This window comes from Bos grunniens, chromosome X (genome assembly GCF_055505025.1).
Source record: "Bos grunniens cultivar Pamir isolate PY7600 chromosome X, Bosgru_T2T1.0, whole genome shotgun sequence".
Taxonomy (NCBI): Eukaryota; Metazoa; Chordata; class Mammalia; order Artiodactyla; family Bovidae; genus Bos; species Bos grunniens.
The window spans coordinates 63977989-63990663 of record NC_141194.1 but is presented as its reverse complement, the minus strand read 5'-3'; positions in this window follow the sequence as shown (position 1 = coordinate 63990663).

Below are 12675 nucleotides of genomic sequence, written 5' to 3'. Positions count from 1 at the left end.
GGCCTGTTTTCAAAAGATAGCGTTGAAGAAACATACCCATGTGATAAAATGTAGAATTTACATATACACTAAAAAAGATCTTTAATCTTATACTGTAGAAAGATTTAGAATTGTGAATTGACATAGATTGGGTAATAAAATGAAGATCTGCAATTTATCTTTTATGACAATTTTTTTCTAGATTGTTTTTAAGGTTGTGCTAATTTTTTGGTTGTGAAAAGTTCAGTTTTTCTGTTGCCTTCATTTTCATCCAATAATTTCTATATTTTATAAAAATGGCCTTGCATTTAAAAATCTTGAAGAAATGTAGCCTGCCAATTTAGAAATTGTTGCCTTTTCTGTCTTTATAAACACTGATACAAATTGACATAACATATAAAGACCTATGGAACTAGAACTATTATTAAATAAATATTACATGAATTTAGATTCCTATGATAGCAATTTTTTACATCTGTACTTTCCTCTGGTGAACGCTTTATCTCAATTTCTTCAGTTTAGTCAACATTTTCTTGGTAGAACTTGATTGTACCACTAATTTGCATAAATGGATTGGCAGATTCTCTTGCAATATTGAAGTTTACATTAGGATTGGAATTGACTTAGATAAAAAGAAAACATTGTTTTGCAGTTGGATTTATATTTCTCCTTAATGTAGTCACTAGTAAAATGTGCTAGATTTGACCTCTGCTCCCACCAAAGACTCTAGTGGAAAAAAGTGTGGAAATTCTGAAGCACTGTGTCAGAAAAATATTAAACCATATGAGATATATGGAAGTCTTATTGCCTATCATATGTACTGCCATTTTTGAAAGTTTTTTACTTGTTTATTTTAAATTTAGCCAAGTCTTGAGTAATTTGGAATCATTAAACATTTTACCTCTGATTCAGTAGTCATGGGGGTGATTATCCCTAATATTTTTTTATTTTGAAATGCAGAGTGTTTATTCATTGCACAATGCTGTAACATAGTCTTTTGATATTGCCCTGTCTAGAATTGCCCTGTTTCCATTTGCACAAGAAAAATGTTTCTATCTAAGATGACACATGTAATTCAAGATGTTTCTTCCTTTGTCACTAAGTTTTCCCTAGCCTCATTTAACCACAAGGGTAAAAGTCTTAAGTCAAATTTATTTGCTTTGTCATTCAAACATATCTGTATCCCTACTTTTTTCTCTATTTGTTCTTTAAGGTCAGAATTGAGATATTACCAAGAAAAGGCACAAAGCCATAATATCATGGCACTATTTCTTTTGACTTGAGAGGAAAATACTGAGTTTTGGCAGATGCTGATTATACCTTGTTGTGGAAACTCATCTCTCATTTTCTGATATGTTTTCACCTAATAAGAAGATGGAGACTATTATAATAATACCACTTGTGTTCACTATAAGCTATTCATATTAAGAATTATTACACAGTTGTAAGCTTGTTATCAAATTAATGTAATACATTTAAACCATTCTTTTGGAAAGTTATTTATTTTTAAACAATTTAAAATGTATCTAGAGTGAGTTAAAAATCTTGTGCATCTATATTAGATGGCACGTGTTGTCAGAGAGCCAGTGTATATTAATAGTAACTGGTGGAATGACTTTTCCATGTTCTAGAAGCATTTACATGTGCTTTGTGTGAAACCATGGTGCACAGAAGTCTTTGGACTTCCCTGAAACACATTTTTATTTTACTTTACTATTTTTTTATTGAGGTATAGTTGATGTCGGAGAAGGCAATGGCACCCCACTCCAGTTCTCTTCTCTGGAAAATCCCATGGACGGAGGAGCCTGGTAGGCTGCAGTCCATGGGGTCGCTAGGAGTCGGACATGACTGAGCGACTTCACTTTCACTTTTCACTTTTCACTTTCATGCATTGGAGAAGGAAATGGCAACCCACTCCAGTGTTCTTGCCTGGAGAATCCCAGGGACAGGGGAGCCTGGTGGGCTGCTGTCTCTGGGGTCGCACCGAGTCGGGCACGACTGAAGCGACTTAGCAGCAGCAGCATAGTTGGTGTACAATATTATATAGGGTTTTAGGTGTACAATATAGTGACAATTTTTAAAGGTTTATATTCCATTTATAGTTATTATATAATATTGACTGTATTCCCTGTGCTGTACAATATATCCTTGTAGCTTATTTATCTTATGCATAGTAGTTTGTACCTTTTAATCCCCTACCTCTTGCCTCTTCCCTCCCCTCTCCCCACCAACAGTGTATGAGGGTTTCCTTTTCTCCACATCCTTGCCAACATTTATTTGTGTTCTTTTTGATGACAGCCACTATGACAGGTGTGAGGTGATATCTCACTGTAGTTTTAATTTGCATTTCCCTGATGATTAACAATGTTGAGCATCTTTTCATGTGCCTGTTCATATGTCTTCTTTGGAAAAATGTCTGTCCAGGTCACCTGCCCATTTTTTACATGGATTATTTGTTTAAATGTTTAAATTTTTTTAAATTTTGTGTTGTTTTAGAGGGAAAATGTCAATACTGTTCTATTCAGAAAGACAATTTTTATTGTGTCTTTGTGAAGCTGTATTATAAAATACTTTAAAGAAATAGGCCCTGTTATAATACAATCTGAAATTATTAGGTTCTAACACTATATAAGTGAAGTGGGCCTTAGAAAGCATCACTACGAGCAAAGCTAGTGGAGGTGATGGAATTCCAGTGGAGCAATTTCAAATCCTGAAAGATGATGCTGTGAAAGTGCTGCACTCAATATGCCAGCAAATTTGGAAAACTCGGCAGTGGCCACAGGACTGGAAAAGGTCAGTTTTCATTCCAATCTCAAAGAAAGGCAATGCCAAAGAATGCTCAAACTACCGCACAATTGCACTCATCTCACACGCTAGTAAAGTAATGCTCAAAATTCTCCAAGCCAGGCTTCAGCAATATGTGAACCATGAACTTCCTGATGTTCAAGCTGGATTTAGAAAAGGCAGAGGAACCAGAGATCAAATTGCCAACATCAGCTGGATCATGGAAAAAGCAAGAGAGTTCCAGAAAAATATCTATTTCTGCTTTATGGACTATGCCAAAGCCTTTGTGTGGATCACAATAAACTGTGGGAAATTCTGAAAGAGATGGGAATACCAGACCACCTGACCTGCCTCTTGAGAAATCTGTATGCAGGTCAGGAAGCAAAAGTTAGAACTGGACATGGAACAACAGACTGGTTCCAAATAGGAAAAGGAGTACGTCAAGGCTGCATATTGTCACCCTGCTTATTTAACTTCTATGCAGAGTACATCATGAGAAATGCTGGGCTGGAAGAAGCACAAGCTGGAATCAAGATTGCCGGGATAAATATCAATAACCTGAGATATGCAGATGACACCACCCTTATGGCAGAAAGTGAAGAGGAACTAAAAAGCCTCTTGATGAAAGTGAAAGTGGAGAGTGAAAAAGTTGGCTTAAAGCTCAACATTCAGAAAACGAAGATCATGGCATCTGGTCCCATCACTTCATGGGAAATAGATGGGGAAACAGTGGAAACAGTGTCAGACTTTATTTTTCTGGGCTCCAAAATCACTACAGATGGTGATTGCAGCCATGAAATTAAAAGACGCTTGCTCCTTGGAAGGAAAGTTATGTCCAACCTAGATAGCATATTCAAAAGCAAAGACATTACTTTGCCAACAAAGGTCCGTCTAATCAAGGCTATGGTTTTTCCTGTGGTCATGTATGGATGTGAGAGTTGGACCGTGAAGAAGGCTGAGCGCCGAAGAATTGATGCTTTTGAACTGTGGTGTTGGAGAAGACTCTTGAGAGTCCCTTGGACTGCAAGGAGATCCAACCAGTCCATTCTGAAGGAGATCAGCCCTGGGATTTCTTTGGAAGGAATGATGCTAAAGCTGAAACTCCAGTACTTTGATCACCTCATGCGAAGAGTTGACTCATTGGAAAAGACCCTGATGCTGGGAGGAATTGGGGGCAGGAGGAGAAGGGGACGACAGAGGATGAGATGGCTGGATGGCATCACTGACTCGATGGACGTGAGTCTGAGTGAACTCCAGTAGTTGGTGATGGACAGGCAGGCCTGGTGTGCTGCGATTCATGGGGTTGCAAAGAGTCGGACACGACTGAGGGACTGATCTGAACTGAAAACATAGGTAGTACAACAGAATGTAAAAGGTTAATTTTACATGATACTCAAAGAGTCTAGTTAAAAATGGAAGGGAAGGAATTTCATGGTGGTCCAATTTTAGTATATGTGCTGCTGAAGTGAGCACTCCCTGGTGATCCAGTGGTCTGCACTCTCACTGCCAAAGGCCCAGATTGAATCCCTGGTAAGGGAACTAAGATCCTGCAAGCTACGTGACCAAAACAAGTAAAAAAAAAAAAAGTATATATATATATATGTGTGTGTGTGTGTGTGTATGTATGTATATAATTTCTGGGCCAGTATTATTGAAACTGGATAAAAAGATATGTTACTAAAATCTTAATTAGATTATGTGCAATGTCTCTGCTAGAGGTAGAAGTTCAAACATTTTGTTTAAAATGCCTTCAGAGGACTTCCCTGGGAATCCACCTGCCAGTGCAGGGGACAAGGGTTCAATCCCTGATCCAGGAAGATCCCACATGCAGTGGAATAACTAAGCCCATGCACCATAATTACTGAGCCCTCACTCTAGAGCATGCATGGGGCAACTGCTGAAGCCTGCAGATGCTGAAGCCTGTGCTCTGCAACCAGAGAAGCCACCACAATGAGAAGTCTGTGCACTGCAACTAGAGAAAGTCAGCACAAAAGCAACAAAGACCTAAGGCAGCCAAAAATAATAAATTAATTAATTAAAACAATAATTTCCTCTATAAAATGGCTTCAGAGGGACTTCCCTGGTGGTCTAGTAGTTAAGAATCTGCCTTGCAATGCAGGGGACACGGGTTTGATTACTGGTTGGGGAAGTAAGATCCCCCACACCACAGAGCAACTGAGCCTGAGTACTCAGGGGCCTGAGCATGCCCCGGCTAGAGAATTAGGGTTCTATTCCACGTGAGGCAGCAAAGATCCTGTGTGCTGCAACTAAAATCCAATGCAGCCAAATAAATAAATATAAACTATATTGGTTTTAATTATTGTACATTTCATGTTGTGAGAGATATTGCTTTATGAATGATTCAATAATAGGTATTTATACATATATATTGTAATGTAGAGAAGGCAATGGCAACCCACTCCACTACTCTTGCCTGGAAAATCCCATGGGCGGAGGAGCCTGGTGGGCTGCAGTCCATGGGGTCACTAGGAGTCGGACACGACTGGGCGACTTCCCTTTCACTTCTCACTTTCATGCATTGGAGAAGGAAATGGCAACCCACTCCAGTGTTCTTGCCTGGAGAATCCCAGGGACGGGGGAGCCTGGTGGGCTGCTGTCTATGGGGTCGCACAGAGTCAGACACGACTGAAGCGACTTAGCAGCAGCAGCAGGATATTGTAATGGCTTTTCATCAACATTTTTTTTCTTTTTTGGTTGCACTGCTCCACTTGTGGGATCTCAGTTCTCTGACCACAGATTGAACCCAGGCTACGGCAGTGAAAGCTCAGACTCCTAACCATTAGGCCACCAGGGGACTCTGTGAATCCTCTTTTTTTTTAATTGAAATGTAGTTGATTTACAGTGTTGTGTTAGTTTCAGGTGTACAGCACAGTGATTCAGTTATACATACATACATATATATATATATATTCTTTTTCAGTTTTTTTTTCCATTGTAAGTTATTACAAGATATTGAATATAGTTTCCTGTGCTATACAGTAGGTCCTTGGTTTTCAAATGTGAACTCTTACTTTGAAAAATGAAATCATACTATCAGCAGTGACAGTTCTGTTGAATACTTCAATAAAGAACAATTGCCAGTTCCATAAATAACTTTGCATTTCTAAAATAAAGTGTTGATATGCTAGTAATCACAAATTTCGTTTCTTTTAGTACTTTTTTAATCTGGTAAAGAAAGTTTTTTTTTTATAATCACCCTTTATTAATCAATTATGACATGACAAAATGTTTAGTTGCTGTTTCTGAAAAGTGTTACAAACTCTACATCTAAACATGATGAAAAATCCTTATGGAATTTGTGATAAGTACACATGTTGGGTTAGAAACTTTATAATCATGGTGTGTCATGAGATTAATACTTGCAAACCAGACTGCTGTAGTTTATACTTTTTCTCTGTTTCAAATTAGGTGTGTAAAACCATTTGTATTTAGTACCTCACTTATCATCCCAAGTCCACTGACTGCAATATGTGGTTTGGTTTGTAAATAAATAATAGCAATTTCTTGCACACTTTTGGAAATAAATTGTACAAGAATTTATGTATCTACTTCTATATACAGTGTATAAATAAAATTTTCATTTAAAAACATATACCAAACACACACACAACACACACATTTATTTTTTCAGTTTCCATGGATCAGAAATCCAGGCACAGGGACTTACTTGGTTGTCCAGTGGCTAAGACTCCGTGCTCCCAATGCAGGAGGCCCGGGTTTGATTCCTGGTCAGGGAAATAGATCCCACATGCCACAACTAAGACCTGGTGCAGCCAAATAAATAAATACTTTTTTTTTAAAGAGAGAGAAAGAAAGAAATCCAGGCACAGGTTAACTGGGTCCTCTGCTTAGGGTCTCATCAGCTGAAATAAAGATGTCAGGCTGTAGGCTCATCTGAGACTTCAGATGTTCTTCCAAACTTATGTGGTTGTGGCAGAATTTTAGTTCCTCGTGGTCATAGGACCACAGTTTCCACATCTTTGATGGTAGTCATCTTGGAAGCTACTCTCAGCTGGTAGAGGCAACCCAGATTCCTTGCAACGTGGTCCCCTCCATCTTCAAAGTCAGCAATGGAGAATCTCCCTCAGGTCAAATTCCTCTTGCACTTTGAAACTCACCAGAAAGAGCCCCATCTCTCCCACTTTTTAAAAATTGTGATAAAAAATAACAAAATGTACCATCTTAACCATTTTAAATGTACAGTTCAGTAGTGCTAGCTAAGTATATTCACACTGTTGTGCAACAGATCTCTATAACTTTTTAATTTTCCAAAACTGAAACTCTAGTTTCATTAAACAACTCCCCATTTCCCCCTTCCCCAGCCCCTGGAAACCACCATTTTACTTTCTGTTTCTATGAATTTGACTACATTAATGTGAGTGAAATCATACAGTATTTGTCTTCTGTGACTAAAGAAAGACCAGTTAGTTAGGTTAGCACACTTAGGATAATCTAGAGTTTTTTTTTTTTTTTTTTTTAAGTTAGATGATTTGGGATCTGAATGACATCTGCATAATCCCCTCACAGAAGCACCTAGATTAGTTTTTGAGCAAAGATCTGGGAGAAAGTGTGTATTCACCAGGAGGGCAGGAGTCCTGGGGACCACATTAGAATCCTACCTGCCACAAATGGCAGAGTAGCCCTGGAAAAGGAGACAAAGTGCTAACTAGAGGCTGTCAGTTTCACATACTGAGTTCAACTCTCATATACCATACTAGCCCTTCGTATTCACCACATGTGAGCTCCAGGCAATAGAGCACAAAAGAGGGAAACAGCCCAATCCCATAATGTTCAAGATATCAAATTCTAGCCTCAGATTAACTGAAAGATTTGGTAGTGGGTGGGGAAAGCAAAGACAAGTAAATTCATTGAGACCAAAATCCTTTGATAAGTGCATACCCTGTCCTATACAGTGGACAAAATGGAGACATTACTGATAATATCAAAGCTTCTATGATGAAGAGCTGGACCATAAAATACATAAACTGAAAGGATAAACCTAGCAGGCTTCATACTGCATATGCCGAAAATAGGTGAAAGGGTGCAGAGCTGCAAAAACACAAATGTGATATGAAAATAGCTCTGAAATTCATCTTCCACCTCCTCTGTCAGTGCCACTTCCCTGGTACTGGCCCAGGCAATTACCAGAACCCTCTAACTGGTTTCTTTCTTTCTTTCAAATTTTTATTCGAATATAGTTGATTTACAATACTGTGTTAGTTTCTACTGTACAGCAAAGTGAAATAGTTATATGTATACATATATCCCTTCTTTTTCAGATTCTTTTCCCATATAGAAGTGACATGGCACATGGGTCTTCCCTGATGGCTTAGATGGTTAAGAATCTGCCTGCAATGTAGGAGACATGGGTTTGATCCCTGGGTCAGAGAAATTCCCTGGAGAAGGAATTGGGAACCCACTCCAGTATTCTTGCCTAGGAAATCAGCAAAGTGAAACAGCTATATGTATACGTACATCCCTTCTTTTTTAGATTCTTTTCCCATATAGGCAATTATAGTGAGTAGAGTTCCCTGTGCTATACAGTAGGTCTTTATTAGTCATCTATTTTATAAATAGCACAGTACTATATCTAACTGGTTTCTAACCCTACCTGACTCTAGTTTTCCACACTTCACCTTAGAAAATCTAAAACACAAATCAGAATGATGTCAATGCTCTGCTTAAGACCTCTCGGTGGCTGTGCCTCCAATGTCAGCCCCACTTGCTAATCCAGCCTCATCTGCTGCCACATTTCTGTGCTCACACTCATACTGGTTTCAGTTCCCTGAAAATATCAGGCTGTTTCACACCTCCAGCCATGCCTTTTCTTAATCTGTTCTATCTAGACTGGTCATCCTCTCCATCTCAGTCTGCTGAGAAAATTCTTAGGTATCCTTCACTCCTCCCTTCTTAAATAAGGAGACTGGTGCCTCGCCCATGACCTCCCACTCCTCCCTAATTCCTGGTACTCATACTAGGAAATCTCATTGTCCATGGAGACGACACAACCAGCAACCTCTGGGTCCCTTGGCCCTCTCAATTACCTTCCCCATTCCACTTCAGCCACCTGCACCCAAAGCACCACATCTTGAACTTTACTGTGGCCTAGAATTGCTCACCTCTAACATTGAACCCTTCACTTTTCCATTCTGAGACAATCTCTTCTCCACCTGATCCCTCAGGAGTAAGGGTCTCACAGGACACTTGTTCTTTTACCTCATATACCTCTTTTACCCCTTTAGTCCTTTGCACCCTCCATTTTTTCTCCCAATCTCCCAGCCCCTCCTGGCCTCCTTTCCTTCTCTTCCCAACCTTTCTTAATGTCATGCTTGATCACCTGAACTACTCTCTCACCAGCAGCCTCAGTTCCCTTTTCCTGTCTGCCAAACCAGCCCCACAAACTTCTCACTCTGTCAGTTCTACCAACCACCCTTCTCTCCTCCACCTAGTTATTAAATTCATTGTCTAATCTCTTCTACAGACAAACCCTACATTCTCAACCATCCTTGTCTCCATCCCACCTTCCTGTTCAAGATCCACTCACCCACTTGGGCCCTATGTGCCATCTTTTTCAACCTCCTTTAGCAATTTGCCCCATCAATTATCCCTTCTGTCTCTGATTTCTATCTATAATACCTTTTCTTATCCTTAAACCTGCTTGGGTCTCTCCGGTTAAAAAACAAAACAAAACAAAACAAAACAAAACTGTTTCCTGACCCGAAATCTTTATGAGGTGCCACTTACTCTCCTTACCTTCTCAGGTTAAGCCTCTCCAAATAGTAGTAGCCTATGTTTGCTGCCTCTACTTCCTCAAATTCATTCATGCCTCAAACTACTGAAAAATGTTTCTATTGAATTTTCTTTTGGCAAAAGTCACCAGTGACTTCCAAACTGCCAAAGCTTTTCAGTCTTGATGTTATCGAACCTCTCTATGCATTTGACAGTGCATATAATTGCCTCCCCCTCAAAACGTTCTTGTTCTTAGGTTTCCATCACATGGAATTCATTCAGTTGCCTGGTTATTGTATACTTCTCTGGGCATTCCTTATTTTTTTTTTGCCACACTGCATAGCATATGGGATCTTAATTCCCCAACCGGGGATCGAACCCATGCCTGCTGCAGTGGAAGCATGAAGTCTTAACCACTGGACTGCCAGGGAAGTCCCTTTCTGAGCATTCCTATTCGTTTTATTTTATGTTTTTGTAGGCAATTTTATTTTTTGTGGCACATGGGGTCTTCAGTCTTCATTGGGGCATCCAGAATCTTTAGTTGCAGCATGTGGGATCTACCTCCCTGACCAGGAATCAAACCCGGACCCCCTGCATGGGGAACATGGAGTCTTTGCCACTGGACCACCAGGGAAGTCCCTCTTTCTTTTTTAAAGTTTATTTTTATTTATTAATCAAAGTATAGTTGATTTACCATATTGTGTTAGTTTCAAGTATACAGCGCAGTGATTCAGTTATAAATACATATGTGTGTGTATGTATGTGTGTGTATGTATGTGTGTGTGTGTGTGTATATATATATATATATATATATATATATGTTCCTTTTCAGATTCTTTTCCTGTCTAGATTATCACAAAATACTGAGTATCGTTCCCTGTGCTATACAGTAGATCCTTGTTGGTTTTGTAGGTAATATTATTTTTATTTTCAGGCATTTCCTTTTATTTACTTTTTATTGAAGTGTAGTTGATTTACAATGTTGTGACAGTTGCAAGTGTCACATCTTTTTGCCTTTTCATACTGTTCTGGGGTTCTTGAGGCAAGAATACTGAAGTGGTTTGCCATTCCCTTCTCCAGTGGATCATGTTTTTCAGAACTGTCCACCATGACCTGTCCATCTTGGGTGGCCCTACACGGCATGGCTCATGGTCTCATTGAGGATAATGAGGTTGTTATCCTGCCAACAAAGGTCCACATAGTCAAAGCTATGGTTTTTCCAGTTGTCATGTATGGATGTGAGAATTGGACCATAAAGAAAGCTGAAAAGTGAAAGTGAAGCTCAGTTGTGTCTGACTATTTGCGACCCCATAGACTATACAGTCCATGGAATTCTCCAGGCCAGAATACTGGAGTGGGTAGTCTTTCCCTTCTCCAGGGACTCTTCCAAACCCAGGGACTGAACCCAGGTCTCCTGCATTGCAGGCAGATTCTTTACCAGCTGAGCCACCAGGGAAGCCCAAGAATACTTGAGTGGGTAGCCTATCCCTTCTCCAGGCGGATCTTCCTGACCCAGGAATCAAACCAGAGTCTCCTAAATTGCAGGCAGATTCTGTACCAACTGAGCTATGATGGAAGAAAGCTGAGCACTGAAGAACTGATGCTTTTGAACTGTGGTGTTGGAGAATACTCGAGAGTCCGTTGAACTACAAGGAGATCAAACCAGTCAATCCTAAAGGAAATCAGTCCTGAATATTCATTGGAAGGACTGATGCTGAAGCTGAAGCTCCAATACTTTGGCCACCTGATGCAAAGAACTGACTCATTGGAAAACCCTGATGCTGAGAAAGATTGAAGGCGGGAGGAGAAGGGGACGACAGAGCATGAGATGGTTGGATGGCCTCACTGACTCAATGGACATGAGTTTGAGCAAGCTCTGGGAGTTGGTGATGGACAGCAAAGCCTGGCATGCTGCAGTCCATGGGGTTGCAAAGTCGGACATGACTGAGCAGCTAAACTGAACTGATAGTTTCAGGTATATAGCAAAGTGATTCACACACACACATATATGTTCTTTTTCAGTTTCTTTTCCATTATAGGTTATTATAAGATATTGAATGTAGTTCCCTGTGCTACACAGTAGATTCTTGTTGTTTATTTTATATATAGTAGTGTGTATCTGTTCATTTCAAACTCCTAACTTATCCCCCCTCCTTTCCCCTTTGGTGATCATAAACTTTTTTCTTCTTTTTTTTGGTCCGTACAGCATCTGAGATCTTAGTTCCCCAACCAGGGATTGAACCCATGGCCCCTGAATGGGAAGCATGGAATCTTAACCACTGGACTGACAGGGAAGTCCCCAATAAATTTGTTTTCTATATCTGTGAATCCATTTTTGTTTTGTAAATAAGCATCTGTATCATTTTAAGGTCTTAAATATAAGTAATATCATATGCTATTTGTTCACTTAGTATAATTATCTCTAGGTCCATGCATTTTGCTGCAAATGGCATTATTTCATTTGTACTCTCTTTTTAAAATCTCTTCCTCCTTCCACCATTTAAATGCTTATGTTTCCCAATGTTTTGCCAAGAACTTTTGTCAAGGGGTCTGAGGTGTTAGCCCACTTGCACAGTTATGTACATTATATATATGTATGGATACTAAAGAAGCAGGATACACCTGGATCAGGGATAAGTTTTTTTTTTAATACTCACAACCAGGTCAACAGCCAGAGTAATATTACCATGTCAATCCACCACACCCAGATCCATAGGCAACAGGGTGAGAACTGATGGAAACTTTCTATGTGAATGGTGGATTCACCCCCAAGATAAGGGATAGAGAACAGTGGATTTTCTCCATTTATATATTGGAAAGAGACAGCCATCCTGCTCCCCTCCAAAAGGAAAGAGAAAACCCTTTGTTCCTGGGAGGGGAGCTGGAAAGAGTCCTCGTTCTTACACCAATCTTTTGTAAGGTTAGTATGTCCTTCCAAAAGCCAGATAAGTCCTGTGTCTCCAGCTTTTACAGCCTAGAGACATCTCCAAAGTCTGGGCTTTATCCCTTTTGAAGTGTTAATACTTAGGGAAATAGTGCTCAGTCTTCCTGGAATCTTGGGCACTTCACCTGGGGACCTGGTCCAGGCTGTCACTGCTTGGAGCTCTTGGAGAGATAAGAGAGGTTTTATCATCCCTTTGGATCACAGCAGTGAGCTAGACA